We start from the raw sequence: 25,601 nt of genomic DNA, 5'->3' as shown, positions 1-25,601 counted from the left end.
CGTAAACAGGATTTTACCAATTCAAGGTCACAATCATCAACACAGGAAAATGATTCATTTAACGGTTCCAGAATCTTATCTACTGGTAAAGGGAAATGATCAAACACATTCTAAAAAAATTATATTACTAAACAATTCATGACGCGATCTAAACAAAAGGATTAAAGAAAATTACTCATCTTATAAATTTATAATTAACTGAATAATATTTAAATTTATAATATTGTGATTACATTTTCTAATATTGGATTGTTACAGAATACATCTTTTTAAATGTCCTTGATTTCAATTAAATCAATTTCTGGGAAAACAATACTGTAATAATTATATCGACCAGTAAATAATAACACTGAATTTAATTTATCTAAAATAATCAATACCAAAAATATTTTTGTTTGTAACCTTACATTTATCTGTAATGTACACTTGTTAGCTTTCATATGTTGAAAAAAATTATAAACTGCTGAAATAACTAAAAAAAGAATATTTTCTTTAATAAATAATAATTCAACAAAGGAAATCTGAAATTTCATTTTTATTTCAACTTACCTTCCAAACAATAATTCACTTGTGCTTAGAATTGATGAAACCAGTTTCAGCGGAATGCTGGGTCATCAAAAAACCATCCATACCGTAGCCAATAGACATCTGTAGGAATCGTCTGACTTTCAATACAACTAGCAGTCAGCAACTATAAAAGAAATAAAGATAATAAACTTTTAACGAATAACTTATTATTAAATTATTTATAATTTAATAATATTTACAATGTGTCGCGCTAAGTATTTTCAGTGAGTTCATGAACACAGCCGCCATTAACCGAGCATAGGTCACTGACATTTCTGGGTTGCAGAAATTAGTTTTGTTTAAATCGGTTTCAAATATAAATGGATATTTTAGAAATAAGTAGTATAATTTTAAGTACGTTCTTGATTAGAACCTTAAACCTTCCGAATGAAATAGCAGAGACGCTATAAGTTGTCAGTACTAAATCCAAAATCGAAAAAAACTCCAAAAAATGAAATTTCGTTTTAATCAAAATTCAAAATCACAGTCAAGTTAAAACATAAAAAGAAAAAAATTGATGTGAATGATGAAGTTCATGAATTATCATTCATAATTCTTGAAAAATAAAATTAATCGATGCACAATTCTTTGAATAGAAGTTAATTCATGTACTGGTTCTTTTTTTAATTATTATAATTACAAATTTATGAAAATTATATCAAATGAAAGAAGATTTCGAGTATAGTGCATTACTGAATTTTATGGCGTGATCATTTGAGTAGAGACGCTTTATCATGTTAATTTCATAAGATACGAAATAGTACGGAAATGTTAGAGGCATCTACAGGCCATCTACAGGTGACCAGCAATGGTGAATTATAGAAGAGAATATAGAAAAATAGAGACGAATTCTGGGAAAAGCAGGGAACCATCACTGACAGTAACGCTGTAAAACAGGGTGATATAAATTACAATTATTTATCTTTCATAAATTACTACTTATTATATTTTATTTTAATTTAATGTTTGCTTAAATAGAAAGTTCTAAAAAATTTCCCAGCTATGCCGGTCAAGTCATAATGATAAAAATAAGATTCAAACACCAAAAAATTACAAATTTCGAATAGGTTAAGGGTTAATAGGGTCAATAGATTAAGCTTAACAAATTTGCATAAGTAAAGTGTTCTCTAAATTTAACACTCCCTTCAATAAAGGCTAAAATAGGAAAAAAAGAGTTTTCAAAAACCTTTCTGCGTTTTAAGTCCGGGTCAATCATTTAAAAAAATTATACACAATTCTTGATAGCTCTATATATGAAGAATAAACTTACAAAAATCTTTTTTTAAATACTTAATCCGAAAGGATATGTAGTAAAAGAAGAAAAATACATATATTCAATTTTAAGAGGCGGGGATTGGTTTTTTAAAAGTTTTGGAATTATTTAAATATGCATTGTAGGTAACAAATTTGCTTCAATAAAGTTTTTTCTAAAGAAAATCGAAGTTAGTTTATTCGCGATATCTTCCCTCCTCTTAACGAATTAAAAAAAATAGTTATACACTTATGATCAATCCCCAAATAAAAAATATTTGAGCCAAATTTGAAGAATATCAGTTCGGTCAATCCTAAGATATAAGGCCCAAAGCAGTGCGACACACATAGGTACAAACATAAATATTGTTTTTTTGTTCCAAATGATTTAGTTGGACCCTAAAAAGTAAAATTTTCAAAAATCTCAATACCCGATTTTTAACATGATCACCATACATCCCCCTTTAACATAGTTATTCTAGCCGGTAAAGTAAAAGCAACAACCACCATACGGAAATTTAAATAAAAATGCATTTCTTGTTAAATCTTCCTTTACGATATTTTCATAATAATCTTAATCATGAAAACTTTTTTTTAGTAAAAATATTTAATAAAAAAATACTCTTGAAACTTTTACATACTCTGTATAACTTATTTGAAGAAAAACGAAACATCAGTTACACAGTAGGGTACGAATAGTTTTAACTGTCTCTTTCAAATAATTTATACAAACGAACGCCTAATGTTTGCTTTTAACAAAATATCATATTTAAGATTAAAATAGAATTAAATGTGCGTTATATTTTCGCACAAATTAATTGTTTCCAGTTTATTATCATATATATGTATACGTATATACTAACCGTTTAAGTTAATTTTAATTAAAATTTTATTAGTTTAGTCTAGTTTCTTTAATAAATGAAATAGTGGGAGATAAAAGTAATAGTAAATGAAATTGAATAAATTAAATGAAACAGATAACTAGGTGTGGTTAAAAGTAATAAATAAAGGAAATAAGTAAATTAAAGAGTAAATAAAGAGGAATATTAGGCGTGGTCCTTTTGTTTAATATTAAATATTATAATTTTACGGTTCGTTATTTATACAAATAAATAACACGGTCTTAATGTATTACTTTTATAATGTGTAGGTAACGCACATCTTAATTGAATACTTTAACTGTACGTACTTTCCTAATAATAATAATAATAATTAAAATAAATAAATTTATAATTAATTTTTCCTAATAAATAATAATAAAAATAATTAATTAATAAATCATTAACATCGAAATCATGGATTGTGGCTAACGAATAGTTCCCACTTCAGTTAATTACATCATAAATTTAGGATTTATTATTTTTAATTTATTGTGAAAACTATTCTCTCCTACGAGAACGCTGAGCCAAACTGGCCAGTTCTTTAAATACCATCTGTGAAAACTTCTGCTTTGGCTTCCCAAGAAAAAACTACCTTTGTTTTTTATAATACACACAATATACTGTCAAAAATCTACAAAAAAAAATTATTATGTCGTTAAACCATGTTTTGTACAAACATACGTAATTACTTCAATGTATAGTTTAGTTACGTTAATGTATACTTTATTATACAAAAGGAAGAAAAAAATACCAGTTTTTGAGCGTTCTTTCAAAATGATGATGAATAAAGTGGTTTCTCGTTGTTATCTACAATAAGCCGAAAAAACTGTTTCTTATCAGTAATGTACATGAGATTCATTCTTGCAATTAACACCTTCACTTTGTTCACCACAGAAATTAGCTGTATAATGAACATATTTCCTTTCAGAGAAAATAATTTTAATGTAATTGTACTAAAGATGTTTTAAATACGCCACAATTATTAAAAACTGTGACAGATAGTGTAACAAATTGATAAACCACTTTCTGTGGAAAATAAACCTATTATTTACACAGTCTTAACTCGATATAGGAATATTAGTATAACCTTGCTCAATATTTGTACTTGATTTTTCACTATTATAATTATAAATTAAATGATTCTCTATATTATTATTATTAAGTGTTGATTGGCCTACTGGGGACCGCGCAAAAAAATGTTTTTCGTATTTCTCTTCTTTTCTAAAGTTGTTCTGCCATTTTTCCCAGATGTTCGGCTGTTAATTTTCTTTTTGTTTTTGTTTGCTTAGACTTCTCGAATTCCTTAAATTTAGTTATTATTTTCCTGTACTTGCTTCTACCTAGGACATCCATTTCTGGGAATACAAGTTAGGTTAAATCTTTCTTGATTTCTTCTAACCAGGGGTTGGGATATTTTCTTTGGCGTATGATTTTTTTGTGAGTCTATTGTCGTCCATTCTTATCAAAGAATGATTAACAAAGAACTATTCTTTTCATTACTTATTTTAATCCATTTGTCACCAAATTTCTTGTTCCCCTAGAATCTTCCTTAGGATCACTCTACCTTTCTTTTCAGATTCCATCTCCAGTTCTTTATTTTTCAGGAAGAGTGTTTCTGTTCCGTGCTGTACTTGTGTTCTGGTCACTGAATTGTAGCGTTTCAATTTTGCGTTTCTAGAGATGAACTTTTTGTAGTGTAGTTTCTGTGTTAAGCTTTATATATATATATTAAAAAAACCTATAAAAAAAGTTTATAAAATTGAACAGAAATTAATATGATGAATTAAATAAATAATACGAGTAACATTTAAATCATAAAATGAATTTAAAAAATTAGCAGAGAACAGAAAGGAACTGAGAAAAAAATCATTAAACCTGCTAAAATAACCGATGATTAAAAAGAAAAACAGTATAAAACGGCGATATGAATATGAATGAACAACGATAACTGTTAAATGTTTGTGCACGTGGACAGTTGCAGACCGTTAAAATTAATAGTTCATCTGTAGCTTAAACAAACAGAATAATTTTATACTGTCTAATCGAAATCTTTTACGTAGCTTCTAATTTTACGCTTTTCATCGGTCACAAAACACACTTCAAAAAGAAGTAAACGTAACTGTGAATTAAGAAACAAAATAAGTACACTTAATTATTGAAAATAGAAGGCATATCGAAGCGGCAAAGTAGATTAATAAAAACTGAAAAACTTTAATAAAAATGTAATTTATCACAATTACTCTCTTAAGCTTTAAAGAAAAAGAACTAATACTCAAATAAAAATTAAATATTTTAACGACTTTTTTTTACTTGATTATTTTCAAATAAAAATATTTAAAACTGATCAAAAAGTATTTTATTTATAGAACTTGGCTTTTCGTGAATATTTGTTTTACATAATAGAAATAATAATATCATTTGGAATTAATAGCAGTATTTGTAATTAAAAAAATAAAAATAATTTAAACATTAATTTCAGCCATTTTGTTCATATTTCACAATATTAGTAACATAGGCTTCTGGGAATGAGTACAGTGATAAAATTTTACGTAAACTTATTTAAATTGTTTGAAAAATAATACATTTATTTTTGTTGTAATTAAAAATATAATCACGTAAATAATCGACATTTATTTATTGTTTTTTTAAATTAATTTTCATACATTTAAAAATTGAAATCAATTTTAAACATTAAAATCATTATAATTTTAAGTGTTTAAAATCTTTTAAATTTAAAAAAGTATTATTTTTATTATTATTACGGTTTAAAAAACCGTAGTCTACAACAAATAAATAAATAAAATAAAAATGGAATAACTTTTTTTATTTACGAAACAATCAAAAATGTTAATTTAAAATATAGCTAAAATTAAATTTGAGTTACATTCCTATTAGTTAGTTACATTCGTAGTAGTTCTACAGAATAAATGTTTAATGTAAATTCCATAAAGAGCTTGAGGCATTAATCTTCATATGACCTTTAAGAATACGAATAAATCTTTATTTATTTTGTAAGTTTGTATATGATCATTATAATTTTTATAATGTTTATTTAAAGTTATTATGGAGTAAAATGATAAGAATTTAAGGAGAAAATTAAAAAAAAAAAAAATTAATATCTGAGGGCTGATAATTTATTTAAGAAAAAATACTGGAAGCAGTTTAAAATGAATAAATTTAAAACATGAATTTTTTAAAAATATGTAGCCCTGAGTTCTATTTAGTAAAAAAATAAAGAAGGACAAAATTTGTCCTTAAAAATCATCCAAAAATAAAACAAAAAAGTAGCATATCCTAAGCACGATCGAACACAAAATAAAACTCTTGGTTATCTGGACGACTATACCTTGAACGTTACCAACATAAAAAAAGCACATCAGTATACATCACCGGTATAAATAGTTGTATTTCTACGCTACCAGCATATATATGTATGCTACAAGGTTTGCATCGTTAAAAATAATAAAGTATATTGTGTTTTATTAATTAATTAACTATAAACTACAATGATTTTTTTTCATTATTTAATTTTTACTTTGTTAATAATATTTCTATTACATTATTTTATTTCATTAATTATACCGGAAATACACCCAAAATTCTAAAAACAATTCTATCTTTTTTAAACATAAAACAATAATATTTATTTATTTTTTTGTAATTGATGAATTTTAAAACTTCATCATAACCTATTTAATTAACATTGAGGAAATGACGGTTTTATAAACACAATAAAATTATCTTTGTATTTATGCCCGACAATAAATTTGAGCTAGATATTTTTATCATTTTTCCTTTCTGTAAGAACATAATTTTTCTTTCGGTTAGAGATTGATCCACAGATCATATTATAAAATAACGCCTCGCCCTCTTCGTTAAAATTTTAAAAAAAATAATTAAAATAATAATTATTTATAAATTAAATATATTTAAATTATCGAATAGAAATATAATATAACCAGTTTTACAATTAAACTGATGTTTTTTAAGTAATAACACTGTTGAAAAAGTTGACAGAAACTAATTTTACTTAGACGTGTTCCTTGAAAGAGAAGGGTAAAATGACTAGCGTTTATGTGTAATTATTATATATGGATTGAAAAGCCTGATTTAAAAATAATTTTGTATCTTTTTCATTTTATAAAGTTCATTATAATGATTTCATTATATTCTTTAATATAAATTTATATTTTTAGACGTTCTTGTTTACGAATAATTCTAGAAATTTCAATTTTTTCTCGAGAAAGATTTAAAATGATGTTCGTCGTATTTACTGAAGGGTTTTTATTTTGACTATGTTTAATTCTGAAGAAAAAATTAATTAAAATAAATTTAGGAAAATTAAAATAATGAAAGTAAGCAACAAGAACATTTATGTTAAGATGAAATAAAAAGGAAGAATAGAAAAAATGAAAAATTATAATATTTTGGTACTATGATGACAGAGGATTGGAAGGGCGCAATGGAAATAAAATGAAGGATAACAATCACAAAGTAAGCCTTCAGTAAGATGGAATTACTATATATTAAAAATCTGTACTTAGAGTTAAGGAAGTAGTTAGGCATATACTATGTATGGAGTGACTTATATGGAAATGAAACACAGACGATGAGGAAGAAAAGAGAGACTGGATTGAGGCTATTGTGATGTGAATGTAAAGAAAGTAAGATAAGGTAGACAAAATGAGGAATGAGAAGTGTAAAGGCTTAAAGAAGAAAGAGCACAAAAAGGAAATACAGAAAAGAAAAGTAAACCGGTTAGCACACACGGTTAGAGGAAATGGAATTTTGACAACCGCATTGGAAGGGACAGAAGAAGGAGAAAGGAAACTATGAAGAAGAAGGATGAAATTCTATGAAGAAGAAGGATGAGGTGAAGATTGGAGATTACAAGAGGACGAAGGTTCTCCTTCTTTCTCCTTCCCTGACCGACCCGACCCAGAAGAAGACTTGGATCAGGGATGGTTGGAGGTAACGGTGGCGTAACGGATCTGTCGCCAGGCAGAACGCTAGATGATGATTATGAGATAATCAGACTATATTAAACACTCCATAAGTGTAAAAAGGCATATATATAATATTAAAGCTGTACACATATAAAAAGCTATAATGCATATACTTAGCACATGAATAACAGACGCAGCTGTCTGCCGAATCTGAATCTAGAAACTTCCACGACATATCTAGGAGTTCCATAATATCGAATTAATCAATGAATAATTAATGTATATTCAATAATTAATTTGTTAATTTCGGTGCTCTGTATTAAACTAAGCGATTAAAAACTCTACTACTGAGCTGTAGCTCAGTAAGTTACACGATGTAGTAACCTAAGATCTGGAGTTACAAGCGTACATTGCTTTTGGAAAATAGTTAACAAAATAAAACAGTAATAATATTAATAATCTTTGTTTTTGTTATCAGTTACCGATATAAGCCGATTAAAAATCCAAATAGCTATCATAATTAAAATTCTTTTAATTATGATAGCTATTTCTTCAAGTCAATTTTTTTGTTTTATAATCTATAGATTTTATGTTAAATATATTATCACTTATTAAATGATTTATAGAAAAAAAATAAACGCATATTTTTTTATACTATTAAACAAAAAATTTCAAACATAAATGAGTAACGTTAAATCCAACTATTATTTTACTGACGATAATTTTTTAATGTGTTCACCAAATTATCTTCAGTTTCCTGAATATTAGTATATAATAAATTTTAAAATACCATTTTTTTTTTAATATCTTATCTTTAAAGTAAAAATATACATGTAACATTAACTAACGTATTAGAAAACAACATAAAACATCTTTAGTTACTATCAAATATTTTAAAAGCAAAATAATAATACACAATGTTACCTACATCTCATAAAATTATACGAGTTGTTGAAAATCGTGTAGTATATTAAACAGTTAAGAATTTTATCTATAATTTTTGCAATATTATATGATACGGCTTGGGGTAAAATTATTAAATACAAAAATATAGAATTACTGTACTGTAAAAGATGAATAAAGATTCAAACGGCGTGGTGTAATGTATGTTAGAGTTAGTCGTTAATAAAGAACCGTGGAATTCTGTCAGTCAACTCGGTTGAAAATCTTGATTATACAGGTACGGGCAGCGTATAATTTCGATGGACGGTTCCACCTTATAAACTCGTAAAAAAGAAACTGAAGGCCACAATCTAGTTAGAAAAAAAAAGAAAGAATAATAAGAAAGAAATTATAAAAAAAGGAATACGAAAAACACGTTCTGTCCTTTCTTCAGTTGTACTATCCGAGTATAAGATAAATGGGCATGTTTTATACGCTACGCTACTATTATAATCTCTGGGCTATAAAATAATTTTAAATAAGGTAAAATTTTTGTTTTTAACATCGGCAGTAAATCTGTTAAAATTCCACATAAACAAATTAATATTATTCTATGAATAATATCTAAAAAGTTATACAAATATCTTTTAAATTTATAATATAAAAAACTATGAATGCATTATAGTCTCTTCGCTGTTCACAGTCTCTCTCTGTCTAACTTTCAGATAAAATAACAGCTATGGTAATATTGAAATACTATGACAACATTCGTGTCTTTTTGCATTATTTAAAGTAGACCCTTTTTGAATGAAATTTAAAATGATGACGTATCGTCATAAATTAACATCAGATATTGATTTTTGGAACCGCGCTACGGCTTTTTACTGAAGGAATATATAATTTTCATGTTATTTGAGATTTACTTTTAAATTAAGGACAAAGGTTATTTCCTTATAGCTGTTGACCTAAAGATTTGAGGTCACTTTTATTCTGATTTTCTAGAACTGTTACTGATTAGAAGAGCTTAAATTACAGGTTTTTTTTTTCAAATACTTCTTTCGTAGATTGTTTATAGGGGACACGTACATAATTTTTGCCATCTTACAATTCATTATTCGTTCCTTCTAAGTTTATAAAAAACAGTTATTTTAAGAAATGAAAAAAAAATTATTCAATTTAAAAAAAGTATATATATGAATATGTGTGTGTGTGTGTGTTTATTAGCAAATTTTAACCTTAAAATGTGTATATTAATCTTGGGATCCCAAAAATGAAACTCTCTTTGGAAAGATCAGTAAACTTTAAAAAAAAATTATTAAAAAATCAAACTTCAAAAAATTTTTTTCAACTGCTTTTAAAATTTCGAATTTTAGAAGTCATCGACAAATTAACAAAAAATACTTCTTATGTAGTTTTTCAAATCAGTTTCATTAATTTATTAAAGTTTTTTTTTAAGTTTGAATAAGCCTACAAAAAAGGGTTGCCCGTACGAAAAATAAAACATTTACGTTGATAAAACTAAGAATATGTATGTAAAGAAATCGCATAAAGTGACTGCTTCGAAGCATGTGTTAAGCCTTTTTGGAATACGGATTATAACATAATGTAAAGGACTTGATATATAAGGGGTACGAGTTGTAGGGATGCTTTCTCTGTGAATAATGATGTAGATTACACAGTCATCTCTTTAGTGAAAGTGTTACTTGAAGAATTGAATAACACTTGTAATCCATTGTATTTCACAGGATGACCACTTGTAATCCAGTGAAGTAGTTTCCATTGTAAACATCTTACTCTTCCTAGCACGCTTGCCATAGGATGCTTATTATTCTTGAGAATCTATTGCGGAAGTAGTTTAACTTACGTCAATAAACAAAAATTCGATAAATTAAAATTATATTTAATTATTAAATTAGTTCACATAATTAAGACTACTGATTGTAATCTTTGTACCAAATATACTCGGACTGGTTAAATACTACCTGAAAATCTGGATTTGAAAAACAGATAAAATATATAATTATTGTTTACTTTAATTTTTTTTTAATCAACAATTGGAAAATTGTGATTTAAAATGTCTTTCATTTCGTTTATTTTACGAGGGTAATTCTCGTAAAACGAAATTGAAAAAGCACATCAACATAAAAAGCGCAGTAAATAAAAATATATTTTTAAAAGAATTTTAATTGGAGTTTTTAGAAACTACTTAAAAGATAATGTTTTGGAAATACTTTCATAATTTTAGATAATAAAAAGGAATATATTTTTTAATTTATTACCCTTTTTAACACCTACATAAATTAGAATGAGATTACGCAAAAAGAAAAACCAATAAAGGATACCATACGGTATTTAACTTTTATTAAAAAACAGTTAATTTAAAAATAAAAAAAATAAAATTTTAAGCAACGAATGTAAAAAAAGGTTTATGCTAACTTTTTTTAACCTACCCAGAAGAAAATTTTCTAATCAGTAAATTATTATTATTCATAAAAAAATTTCACAAAAACAAAAAAACTTTTAACAAAGCAAATTTTGACATTTTATAATTTACGCCTAATTATTTAAAAATATATTCTTTACAAGTATGTTGTGTTCAAAAAGTAATCTTTAAATAAATTAATTTACTTTACCGTATTTTTCATACGGAATTTGTCATAAAAAAATGATGTAGAATAATAATTCTTTATATTCTGTCAGAAATTTGTAACATCTGTACGTGATTCTAATTTCTTGTGATGCATGTGTATTCATCTGCTTTACGCATTTCGGTGTAAATCAAATGAAACTTGTTTTTATTCTTAAAACTAAATGTAATGTAAGTAATATGTTGTTGGCTGAAACAAATTACTTAGTACTTTAAAGAAAGTATTTTTAAAACATAGCTTATATATATTTTTTATTAAAGTTAACTGTACACAAAAAAATGCTGATAATTCATTGCTTAAAATAAAATTATTCTTCTATGAAATATTTAGACATTAAAAAATAATTTTCTTACTAATCTTCCGCGTTAAAAGGGCACTTACCGTTGTTTTCATCTAAATGTATCGCCAATATCTGAAAGTAAGTTTTAACTTTAGGTTTACATCACCCTTGATTTTAATAAGGAGAATAATAAATGTAACTGTATCTTTTTTAAATGAACCTGTTGAATAAAGTGTTTTAAAGTTTAAATTCTTAAAAATCGAGATGATTTTGTTAAGTTAAAATACTATTTAAAATAATGTAATTTTATCTTGTAAATTGATCAAATACTTGATCAAATTTTAAGGAACTGGAAAATATTTGAATAACAAAATTAAAAGTCGATTTTAGATTTTGCTACAAAACACGGTGTTTGATGCAAACAAAATTTTTATTTTTTATTTTCTTATTCTTCATCCCCCTTTTTTTATTAATTCTTCTTCTTAATTTACTAATTTAAAAAATGGTACATATATATGTTAAATTTAAAAAAAATAATTTTTATTTTATTTAGTAAACTATCAGATTTTTTTTAAAATCAATAGTTGGAAATATATATTTAAAATTTATTTTTTTCTCGTCTATTTTACAATGACTAATAAATATTAAATATTTTTAACTACTTAACATGTGCTGTCTTATATAAAATTTCTCACAAATCTTCGTATTATATATGATCATACAAACATTAATAGATTTAAATAATGTATAAAAAATCATTACAACAGTCATCAAAACGCAAAGAATTTTTGAATAAAAAATGAATATTCACAACCGAAAAACTTTCAACAAGAAAAAAAATACTATCATATAGGGATGACTTAATAATATTTGTTAATTAATTATGCAAATGCTAAATTACACGTTGATAAAATAATTATCGAGTTTGATTTAATAAAAATAATAGTAGAACTACCAAATTTTTAAAATTCAGTTACCTCTAAAAAAAATAAATACCTTGAATTTTACACAATAGAAATTTAATCGTAATTGTTTGGTAACAAAACCATAACCGTACATTATTTGCGGACTGAAATAACGGAATCGGCTGCTAACACATTATACAATTTTTTTTAAATTTTCAATATTCCATTCTACGCTTACAAGGAAACGTAAGAAGTGGTTTCCCATTGTCTTCAACGAGTCGAGTATACATTATCATATTAAATTCATCGAAATGTAATGATAATTAGCTTTATGATACAATGACACGCGTACACAATAGCCGCTATAGGAACTAACTGAATAGCGAATAACATTAACCTCTTGTAACTCAGATGTACATTACTGTAATATTCGCATTTATACCAAAGCTCTGGGGTAGTGTAAAATTATAAAAAATAATATTTTGACTTAAGTAACTTACTTTAAGCAAAGGTAATTAGTACATTATTCTGTTGCGTACGTTAACGCTATTACAACTAAGGAAATTACAACTAAAGAAAAAAGTTATCGTTAAAAAATAACTATTACAAAAGAAACAAATTTATCTGCCAGAAAAGCATAGCATCAATTCTTTTTCAACTACATATACATTCTGTGTAAAACACCCAAAATTTTCTGGATTTTTACTTTACTTTTCTAAGTCAAACTGTGAATAAAATTTCATTGATTTACTTTCTCATAATATTAAAAGATTTCTATATTTAATGTGATAATATTACATTACAATCGCAAAGTACATTAAATCGTATAGCAGGAAAAAAATCGCACATTTTAATAAGCGAAATGTCGATAACGTACATAAATAGACACGAAATAAACTTATTATTATTACAATACACAATTCTCTTCTATTAAACTCGAGAAATATTGTAATTTGTTTTGATTACAATTTTATTATTTTATAGTTTCAATCAAATTTTTAGTTTTGCTTATTACTAAATAGAGGTTAATATCCATTTCATCATCAAACAAAAAAACTATAATCAACGAATATAAAAACAATCAGAATACATTGAAAACACTTACCAATGTCATCTTTCTAAATTATTATTTTATTCAGCACGTGTTTAAACACATTCGCAAATCAAAATCATAGAAATATTTTTTTTTAAAAAAGTAAATAAAAAATAAAATAACTTTAATAAATAGATCAAAATAGTTAAATAAATAACCAAATCTATCGTAAAATATTAGGAAGCGAAAATTACCAACTAGAAATAAACATTTGTTCATTCTTCCGTTGTAAATATTTTGTTGTTACCATAATTATAAACACCTTTTTAAAAGTGAATACTTACAGTACAAAACAGTTTAACACAGTGTTTTTTAACTTATTCAAAAAATAAATTTATTCCAGCTTATTTAATCTTTTAAAATTAAAGGATTCAATTTAATAATTAATAAATTTTTTAACAAAAAATATAACTATTATTCATGCAAGCTGGTGTAAAAATATTAATTTAAATAAGAAGAAAAATTGTATATATATAGTTTTGTTTAAAACGTTTGTGTTCATTAAGCATTTAACAAAGTTATTACTTCTACAACAAAATTATAAAACAGTTAAAAATACAGTACTGGGATCTTTTTTTAATTTTCAATTTTTCAGACCAGTTTCATACAAAACCACTAAATTATCTCTTACTTTGGTTCCAATAATTATAGTCTTGTTTAATTTTAACTAAGGCGCTGAAATCAGGGCGGAACTTTCACCGGCCGACACTCGCTAACGAAGTGTTTCCGAACCTTTCTTTATTTTTTAGTAGAACATGGTCTAAAAGTTTATTGCATATACAACCAAATGAAATCACAAATAAGATTGATGGTTTTTTTTTATTTACGGCTTTGTATCAGTCGTAAAATAGTAAAATTAGTAATTTAAATTATGTATATTAAAATAAATATATTCTACCTATAATATACAATAAAAATGTTCACTTCCTATTTTATTATTTTTTTCCTTTATTTTTATTGTACCTGATTTGAGATTATTTTATTGAGCAATAGAAATTTCTTTTGTTATTCAATAAAAATAATTTATTCTTCTTGTGAATTTTTAATAAGGTTGACATATTCCTTTTGAAATAACATGAATTCTTATTAACATATTTACTTTTATAAGTTCATAAAAATTTCACACATTTGATAAGCTCTCTGAAGGATACAAGCTATAAAATAATAATAATAATAATAATAATTGCTGAATTTTATATTCAACATAAACAAAAAATTAAAACAAATTTACGTTTTTATTAAATTAATATTAAAAAAAAATGTATTTACCCCTTCATAAAAGCCTAAATTAATTTTCATATTCAAGGACCAGCATGAATAAAAAAGTTTTTTTTTTCTTTAATATTTTACGCTTTATTGAATCGGGTTATCTTAGCATCATTTCATTATAGTCGGGTAACGATACAATATCATCTTCTGAAAACTTTGAACACATGAGAATGCAAGTATTTTGAGCAACGATGATTCGTAATCTATTTTCAGTAAAAAAATTAAAAAAATGACTGAGTATTAATACCCCTTAGAAAGAAAAATGTAGTCCCACTATAACGCGGTTATCGGGGGGACTTAATAATATCCTATAACGCGGGTGTCACACCCGCGTTATAGCATTATTTCGAGAAGTAAATTTTAAATCACACAGGGAATCAGTTAAAAAAGTAGGAAAAAAAATAATAGCTTAATAGAAAAATCTAATACAGTATAATATGTACCTACAAAGAAACAAGTTAAGTACGGAAGATACGATATTTTTTTAGTTTTCAGATATTTTTTTGGGAGACAGCTTATAATCCGCACTGTATCCGTATCCGCGATATATCGAGCTGCGTTATAGCTTGGCTGTACAGCACTTAAGAACTCAGGAGTAAGGAATTATTTTTAATATTCCCGAAATTACTAAAATTTAAGAAGTATACATTACTATAAATTTAAACAAATAGAAAATTAAGAAAGACAGGCTGATTCAGAAATAAATGAGCCAAGGATATAGTAGGCTATGTACTCATTGTTTTTTTAATACGAATAAAAAATCTAAAAAGAAAAAATTAAAATTATAAGATTTGGTCATAGCCGTTGTTCTTTTGGCAGATAAAAATGAATTGTACGTAATTTTGAATAACATAGATTTATTGCTAAGAAGAGAAATTCAGTTAAGAATAAGTAAAAGTAAAATAAGGATAATGAAACGAGAGAAGAAAAAAGGTAAATGAGGAATTAAAGATTAAGATAAACATAATTTACTGGAAGTTAACAAGATTTTGCTGTTTAGAAAGTAAAACTATAAAGGATGGATGAAGTAAGGAAAGAAATGAAAAACTGACTGATGCAAACAAGTAGAACCTTCATACAATAAAATTAATGTGACGTTATAAAATATCGATCCAAGAATTAAGAAAGATATTCTTAAAATCAAACGTGTACCGTGGAGTGCTTTATGGTACCGTAACCGTGAACAACAGGAAAGGAACAGATGCCTTTGAAATATGATGTTTACTGGGGGAAGATGAAATAACGTGGCTTGATAAAAATCGAAATGTCAACCGTGATTAAAAAGTGTAAGAGACAAGATATTTCTGACAAAATAATGAAAATAAAAAGTTCAAAGACATCTAAGTTTAATTAATTTGCTTATAAATAAGATATTTATAGAAAGCGAAAACTACGGAAAGATGAAAACAAATATAACCAAGAAAACCATAAAACAGATAACTTAGAATCCTTGGATTTAGTATTTGCATCAATTCTAAAATACTTAATATTACAATAAAAATAAAATAAATACTTGTGAGAGTAAATTAAATTTTAAATAATTTATACTCAATATAAATAAGCAATTACTGTTTATTTATTTTTAAATTAAAAACAAAAAACGTTATTTTAATTCTATTTTTTCGTTTACTACGTTAAATAAAATGAATAATACATTTGTTTATATACCAACCTACTATAATATTGACAAATAGTACGCATACGATAGAATTATTCATTAGAATTGTAAAGTAAATACTGTGTATAAAAAGGTATAATGTATTTTAGTGTAACATTGAACTGCGTTATTTTTTTTTTTTGCATTAAGGTCAAATGATTAGTATAAACTAAAATATGCACACAAAAAAGTATTTCCGTAAATTTATTAATGAATCACTCTAAATTAGAAATTAGAAATAAGATTTAGTTTTGAAAATGTTTTGTTTTAGGATAGTATTAAAGTGTAGGCTACACTTCATCTATCATAATTTAATTTAAAGATACTATATTTATTAACGAATAATTGTAAATTTAGGTACAGGGTTTTGTAAAATAATGTAATTTCACAACATACACAGAACAAATTTCGCCTGCACGATCGGCAGCTGGTGTAGCCGCGAGGCTTAACGTACCAGATACCGAGTCAACCAGGCGATCGAATTCGAGAACCAACCAGATCCAGTTAATTTTTTGCACTAAATATCATTCATTTATTTAATTCTATTACTCATTTCCTTTTTTTTCTTTTTCTGTAGGAACCATAGTAAGGTATTACTTCAAAGGATGAATGAGGATATGTATGAATGTAAATGAAGTATAATCTTGTATAGGTCTCTAGTGGAACATTCGTGAGATGTGTGGTTAATTGAAACCCAACCACCAAAGAACACCGATATCAGGTGAGCAGTAGATACTGCTCACTTGGTACTGGAGGGTTCAGGGTTCCTTACGCGTAAAAACGTCAAGATTCGATGAAAACTGCATATTCCCAAATCGGACCAATTAGAATACTTTCCCTTCTAGAACTATAGCTCTGCTACAACGCTATATAGACGGAAAAGTAAAAATATATAAGATTCCTGGAATACCCGAAACAGGGGAAAAATATCATGAAGAAAGGACATAAAAAAAACAAGATAAATTTGAATGAAGGGATTGATAAATTAAAGCGACTAATTTTTTATGACATAAAAAATTTACTTCACACCACATACGTACGACACATGTATTTTACAGTAATTTGTATAAATTCAGTACATATGTAAAAAAGGGATTAATTTTTTTGCAGATAATAAACAGATTTCGATATTATAAATAAACAGCTGCAACGGTATTATAAACTAACAAACCTGTCAACAATAATCTAAAAAACTAGGTTTACAATATCACACTTAAGTGAGGATGTTTTATATGTAGAAATATGAATCCGTTGTGCTTATGAGTAAAGATCAACCAATTAGTCACGTTTGTACCTTTGTCTAGCTTGTTGTTGCGTGTTGTAAATGGTGGTGACATATGATAGAATGTAGGATTTGTTCTTCGGTACTTCATTTCATCTATCTTATTTTTAATACTATTTATTAAACTTTTCATGTAATAATCAGCATACACAACAGATCTGTATAATTACAAATAAAATTAATCGGCCAAGAAAATTGTTTCAATGTTACCATAAAAATATTAAATACGTGACTTAATTACTAAAAGATTCAAAAAATGAGTAATAAGAAGTAATACGTTTTTTATGTGGAATAATAATAATAATAAAAAATATATTTAAACTATTACACATCCGCTACCTAATGGAAACGTGTTTATTACAATTTAAGTAACGGAAATATTAAATCTCATCAGACAAAATACGTATCTATACGTACGTAGAATAAATTACATAATTTAAAACAAATTATTTTCTTAAAAATTATTAAAACATTAAACAAGTAATCCGACACAGTGTACTTCAACCTATTAAAACTTAAACGTTTCTTACAAATTTATATCTTTACAGATTATATATATAATCAGTAAACAATATTTTTTTCATCAATAAACGTTTTTACATCAAAGAATTTATTAATGCTATTGTGCCATCATTATACACAAAACCAGCTATCCAACTATATTTACCTCTTTTTATACGGAGCTGACATCCGTAAATTTCATTCACCTCGGGTATATCAAACAAAAGTCACTAATAGCCGAATTATTTATTAACCAAAACATATAGTAAAAAAAAAAAAAAATTACTTTTTCCATAAACAGTATTTCTAAGAAATTTTTAAACAGTAAATAGTTATTAAAATTCTTCCTTGGAAATTTTTAAATATATTTTTCATATCTTGTTTACTTTAAAATAAGGGTACTGGTAATAAAATAAATTGTGTAACGTTTTAATAACTCTTAATTGGTAACAGCGTTTTTAATCATACTCATAAAAATACGGGAGATATCTTAAATTAATAAATAAGTTCGCAAATATGGTAAAGTTTTGTTTAATAGGCCATCTAACACACACACACACACACACACACACACACACACACACACACACACACACACACACACACACACACACATCTTATAGAAAATGGGTAATGCTAAAGTTTGTTCGGTACTTACGTATTAACGCCACCGCAGCTACAGCTTTATTAAAAAACGAAGTAGTCAATCGGATTTCGGTGGAAAATGGGCCGATATAGAGTTTAACATAGATTCAAAACAGTCTCTTTATTAATTTTAATAAATGGTTATTATTTATTTATTTGATAAATATAATTTAACCAAACTTAACCTACGCTCGCTAACCTTGAGTAATTAACAGGAGTGTTTTGATTATTTAAATCAATTGCAATAATTACTGAATTTATTAAATAAATACTCAAAAAATTACGGTGTTAATTAGTCAAGGTTAGCGAGCGAAGCGAGCGTAGGTTAAGTTTGGTTAAATTATATTTATAAAATAAATAAATATAAATAACCATTTATTAAAATTAATAAAGAGACTGTTCATTTTCCACCGAAATCCGATTGACTACTTCGTTTTTAAATAAAGCTGTAGCTGCGGTGGCGTTAATTAAGTACCGTTTGTTCAATATATTCGGCACAAGAAACAAACACCTTATGGTTGAATTTTCTCCCATGATGACCTTCTGAAAGAATTAATACATTTTCGTATTTTTTTCTTGTACTTCGGAACTTCTTGTATTCGGAACTTCTTGAACTTCGGAACTTCGGAACTTCTTGTATTTCGGAACTTCAATAGGAATCTTACTGCGATTTCTTATTATTACAGAATACCAACGTAAGATAAGTTACGATGTATTACATACAAATATTTACTACAGATCGATATTAACATTTTTCTTTTTTTTTAACTAAGTCTGGATAAAAATATATTAATTTTGGGTTTCAAATTCAAGATGTAGCTGAAATTTTATCTTTTCAACGCTAACAAAATTATACACCTAATACATAGATAAATATTTTTATTACTTTTATTGTACTACAATATATCAAACTTGAATTTTACTCGTTTCACTTTTAAAGTTCTCCTAATTTTAAATAGATTTAAATTCAATTGTTTTTTTTTTCTACCGTATTGTTTAATTTACAATCGGTTCCAGTTTACGGGACCATAAGTAAATTTGAATACCAAAAAAATGATATGCGTAAAGAGGTTTTCAATGAAATCCTTCAAAGAACTGTGTATGCATATGTACACAAACCTTATACAGTATGCATAAACTTAAATAAACACATACAAAGATGAGTCCAAGGAACATTGATGAAGTACAGAACATAAAATAACAAAAAATTGTATTATCAATCACACAAAAAAAATAGCTAATCAAACAAAGAAACAGTGAAACAAATCAAAGAATCAACAAAAGTATGTGGCGAAACGAAATGAAGAATTTTGACGAAGCACAACACCCTAGGATAACTGATTCACCTCAAATCGAGGAGAGAACTTATAGATCTAATATATGCAGTTAACAGACTAGGCGCTTAACATCTCGCTGTTATACATTTGATTAACTGCAAGCCAGTTCACATGTTTGTTCAGTCTCTTTTTGCATCCTGTACCGAATCGCATCGGATTTTTAAACGACATATTATTTTCATTCCTGTAATTAATTAGCTGGCAATGAATCAACGATTACACTATATTTATACTCACAACAATCAACATGTGAAAAATATTTTTTGATGGTTTAATGCAATTCAGCTATCCTTTTTTATTATAACCATTTAACCTTAGCATTGTTACTCCATCCTCAATAAAATATTTATTTTTATATTTCAATATTTTTTTTTTTTATCTACGATTTTCATCGTCTGTATAACTGTATTGTCTGTATTTTCTATTAGAAAATTAACTAAACCTTAAAGTTCTAATAAATGGCTCACCAGCCTGGTTCGTTTTTTTTTTTTCTTTTAGAAGATTTTGGTATTAATTTCTCTTCTCTTTTATTCATCTTAAAGACCTTTATACAAAAATATATAATTATATTTTCAAAAAGGCAATTCTCACTAAAAATTTTAATTATAAATATTTTAATAAAAAGCTGAATTTAAATTTTATAATAAATTATTATTTATTATAAATAAATCTATTAGAGTAGTATCTTTAATAGTTTAACGAAGCACGAATGTTAGTACTGAGTCTGATACACAGCAGAGCCCCTTTAATAATAAGAAATTATATTGTATAATAAACCCTATTTATAGGCATGTTACCACAATCTAACAGTTGTATGCGAGAAAAAAGTCACAAAGATTGCAAAGGTACACTTTAAAATCAGCAAATCAAGCCTTCTACAAGCTACTCCTTTAATCCGTTCACTTCATGGAGTGACTGTAGTAGACATCATTACAATTAGAGAAATTACAATTGTGTCATTTCGACTATCTCAAAAGCTTTTATACATCACAATCATAAGAAAACCTGGGAAAATGGTGGAAAAAACAAATTAATGTACCTTGTCTGTTGAAAAACAATGTATTGTATACCCTGCTACCACTAAATAGAGGAAATAGTGTTTTATAATTTACTTCCATAAATTAATAACGTTTCCCCGTTCTTGAAAGAATTCAAACGATTTCATCATCCAGAGTAATTAAAACTGTTTTTTATTAGTTCTAAAACTGTGAAGGACAATATATTTGATAAAACTGATAATAATAATTTGATTGAAACTTACATTTTACAGTTAATAAAGGAATAAATATATAGGATAGAAGAAGGTATTGTGTAGTATGCGATGTCGTGATCGCATTAAAAGACCGGTTCCATTGTTATTACACGGTCTACAGATGATTTATTTATTTATAGTTGACATCAGAATGAAAAGGCGGAAATTGGTTTTGTCAATTAACCATTGTACTATTAAGTCGATACGACCAACACCTTCTAAAACCCTCTGCTGCGGGTCCTTCTGTATAACGTATTAATATCATGGCTAACGTCAATCCGAGAGGACAAAATATTACGAACATAAACCATGGAGTCGCGCTTGAACCGTGGGGCCTCAATTCGTTATCAACACAGGGTCGCCACGGTATTAGAACGAGAAATATTAAGAAAACGACGATGGAAAACTCAACAAGGGTATGTTTAATTAATTAATTGAAACTGTAAAAAACTTTCATCGACTTTTAAAAAAGTTATTTTTTTTTACTAATATGTAATTCTATATTTAAAAAAAATGTAATTTTAAAATTAAATCAGTTTATATAGCGACAAGTATAAAAAATACAAAAAACATAATACATTCGTAAGAAAATTATTGCTACAATAAACCATTTATTCAAAATGTATTACATTTAATAATAAAAAAATACATTTAATAATAAAATACAATATAAAGTTAAGAAAATTGTAAAAATAACGTTACGAAATGTAATCTCAATTATTGTGGTCATCTTTCATAATAACTAGCTAAATAATCTATTATAAAATTGAATCTCCAATAATATATTTCATTAAACTTACAAGAATTACCACAAAATTAATTTTCAGGAAAAAAAATCTTTATTTAAATAATACTTTTCATTGATTAGCTTAATTTTATAATATTTTGTTATTATTAATCATTAATACACCTAATAACGATTACGTAATAATAATTACACTAAAAAGTCTACTAAAAAACTGGTAGTAAAATTTAAAATTATTCTTTTATTTGTAACTTACGTGATTATTTACTTCTTTTTTTTAAATAACTTTATTCATTATTATTTTTAATATTAGACAGATAAGTATAATTTGTTTTGTTACGATAATCGACGACTGATAAATATAATATTTTACAAGTACTGTTTAATAATGATAGCCGACATAATCAAAGCATAAAATAATAGCATTACTAAAATTTTCCTTTATTTATAATATTATAAATTAATCTTCCCTTACCATTTCTACCAGAAATAATATACAGAAAGCTTTGTTTTCTCCAGAAAGTTAGTACATTAATTTGTTACTTTACTCAATCCGTCCCACGGTTTTTCTTATGACTGTGATACATGTGACGTATCACAGGTACAAATGATGCTAGAAATAACTGCGTTTTCTGATAAAGTGATTTTCTGTTCTACGATCAATCCTTGATTTATACACAATATTATGAAAAAAGTGAGCGTGTCACTTGCAGAGCTGTGTATCATCTGAATTTTTGAGAATTTTCTATATTTGATATTCAACAGTAAATTTGGCTCAGTGAAAAAAGGTTACAAGAAACAAATTAAAACATTCATTAGTCCTCGGTAGCCAACACGAATAATTACACAATATCACACAATTAAAAATATAAAATTTCATTTACAATTTTAAGTACTACATATTCAAGTTTCAACTTTCATATACAAGTTTCATATTCTAGTAATTTATTTCTTTGAACTTAAGCCTGAAAAAATCCTAAAATTTTAATTTAAACTTTGTGCATTTAACTGTGGATATAATGTAATTTTATTGTTGGTTACTTCACGAATAAAGTAACCTTTTTTGAGGGGGTTGGACCTACGGGGAGGAGCAATGAGGAGACAGGTCGAAGGGTGATAAAATTATGATTATTTTAAAAATAATAAAAATACATTTTTAATCAACTTTCAGCTCAAGAATATAAAATAAAAAAAAAAACAAAATGAAAATACATTTAATATTTCTAGTCTAAATAATTTTAATTAATTAGAATCTCTAAACGAAATTAATCTTATGAAATCAAAATAAAAAATGACCCTATATGCTAATACAAAAATGAAAATAAAAAAAGCTAAAAAAGCAAAATATTATAAGATAATTATATGTAGCAAAGTTGTATTCTTTTTATCGATACAAAGTACAACCAGATTTTAGTAATGAACTTGTCCAGGTATGACTAATGGATATCTTGTATGAATAATGACTTGATCCATCAGTCATGTTTTATAAATTACGTCCGTAAAAAAAATCGTTTAATTTAAATAATGTGAAATGTTAAATGGATTGAAATTTACCAGAACAAAATTAGGTTCACCTAGTTCCTTTTTACGTTTAAATGCCGATAAGATAATAAAAGAAAAACCTTTAATTAAAAAATTATAAAACATTCAAGATGTAGATAAAATATTAATTTTTATTTTTGCTAGAAAATTAAAATTTCTTTTTTAGCAACTTTAACAGTAGTTAAAAACCGATTAGAAAATTAACACCAAAATTAAAATACATCAGTTAAATCAGAAACAGGGTGGGTGAAAAAAGCTCATTTTCATAATGTGCTTTGAGATATTCAAGAAGGTTTCCATCTCATTTTCATGGAGGATTTATCTCATTTTCAAGGAGAATTTCCATTTTTGTGTTCTATTTCCTTGTACGAGAATTATTAAAAGTCTTACACTAATAACACCTAATAATATACATTTAATAATAATACTAGGTAATATTAGTATTACCTAATGTTAGGTGTAATAATACACAATAAAATATTTATATTTAAAATACTATACACTCTATGTAAGCAAATTATTGGTTATAGTTTGTCTGCTGATGGATTCAGAGATGGACAGGGAAACAGTGGATACTTTGGTCACTGGAGTACAATTAACCACCCATCTCAGGAATTCTGTACAAGACTACCCCCATTTACATGTCATACATATTATTCTCATCTCATTGGGACGTGGAGTGTTGCTTATTGTTCTGCAGTTGAACAGACGGAGACCTACAAATTAGGAAAAAATCTTATCTAAAATATAATATTGCATCTTCCTAGTCTCTTAAAAAAATTAGAATCCATTTTCAGGATATAATATTGCAACGTTAAACTGTTGTAGAAGCCGATAATTATGAATCATAGGAACACTTATATATAAACTCTTAGGTTTACATTTTTTTTTAAAAAGTCAACTATTTCTGTATTAAAAGGCGATATTTAAGTTTTTGAAAAAGGGCTGAATATATTTTCTTTGCCGTATTTAACTAACTAAAAAATCTTCTAAATGTTTTAATATTTTTTATTTAAAAATTTAAAATTGCATTAAATGGTATCGTTTTAAATAACAGAATAACTATTCATAAATTCTAAAAACTAAAAAAAAATTTGAATTTTTAAAAAATCTCATTTAACAAGTACGTATTAAAAATGAATACAAATATTTTTCAAACTGTTCTTTTATTATGCAGTATTTATTTAATAACTTCATGTTATTGTTTCGGTATTATTTCGCTTTAAAAAAAAATATATATATATATATAATTTGTATGAATTAAAATGGGCTAAAACCGTTTCTCATTTTTATACTACGGTCGTCCAGAAAATAAGAACCGTTTGCGTATCGCATGCGCGCAGCTTCACTCACAACAATGGGTCAAGGCCAGGTGGTCTCGGTTGTTGTTTCTGCTAGCGCTGTATGAAATTTCATAGCTTTACTGTGGACATGGAGTGATTTTGCGTGCGTTTATAATGAATAAAATAAAGTGAAAATCCCGCTGATTGTGAGGTACGATCGTCATACGTCTTTTGAATACGCAAAGTGTTCGGTCAGGGGAAATTCATCGTCAAATTACTGTCGTGTATGGTGACGTATAATGGTGTATATGGACTTTTGACTCGTGGAGTGTGTTTACTTCATAACAAAGCAGGTCCATATGCCGCAAAAAAAACTTGTGAACTTCTCATCTTTGTCGACGACATACAAAAACTAGCGCCATGATTTGACAAATGCTTTAACTTACGAGGTGATTACATATATTACATTAATTATATACAATATATTACATTATATATATAATGTAATTCATTATGTGGAAAAATATTTTTTTTAAATGTCGATTATGATGCAATATTAAAGTTAAAATAAATACAATACATTTTTTATATATAAAATCGGTTTTTACTTACTGAATGATCCTCGTATATTAAGT

At 26.2% G+C, this 25,601-nt stretch overlaps 1 protein-coding gene across 3 annotated transcripts in view; it reads left to right on the top strand.

Moving 5' to 3' along the window:
- Prip (aquaporin prip) overlaps positions 1-25,601 on the top strand; it is a 169,789-nt gene that overhangs the window by 97,816 nt on the left and 46,372 nt on the right. The gene's annotated exons all lie outside the window — the stretch shown is intronic.

The sequence above is a fragment of the Lycorma delicatula genome, chromosome 7 (genome assembly GCF_047948215.1).
Source record: "Lycorma delicatula isolate Av1 chromosome 7, ASM4794821v1, whole genome shotgun sequence".
In the NCBI taxonomy this organism is placed as follows: domain Eukaryota; kingdom Metazoa; phylum Arthropoda; class Insecta; order Hemiptera; family Fulgoridae; genus Lycorma; species Lycorma delicatula.
The sequence above is the reverse complement of the archived record's forward strand: the minus strand, read 5'-3'. Positions and strand labels throughout refer to the sequence as shown.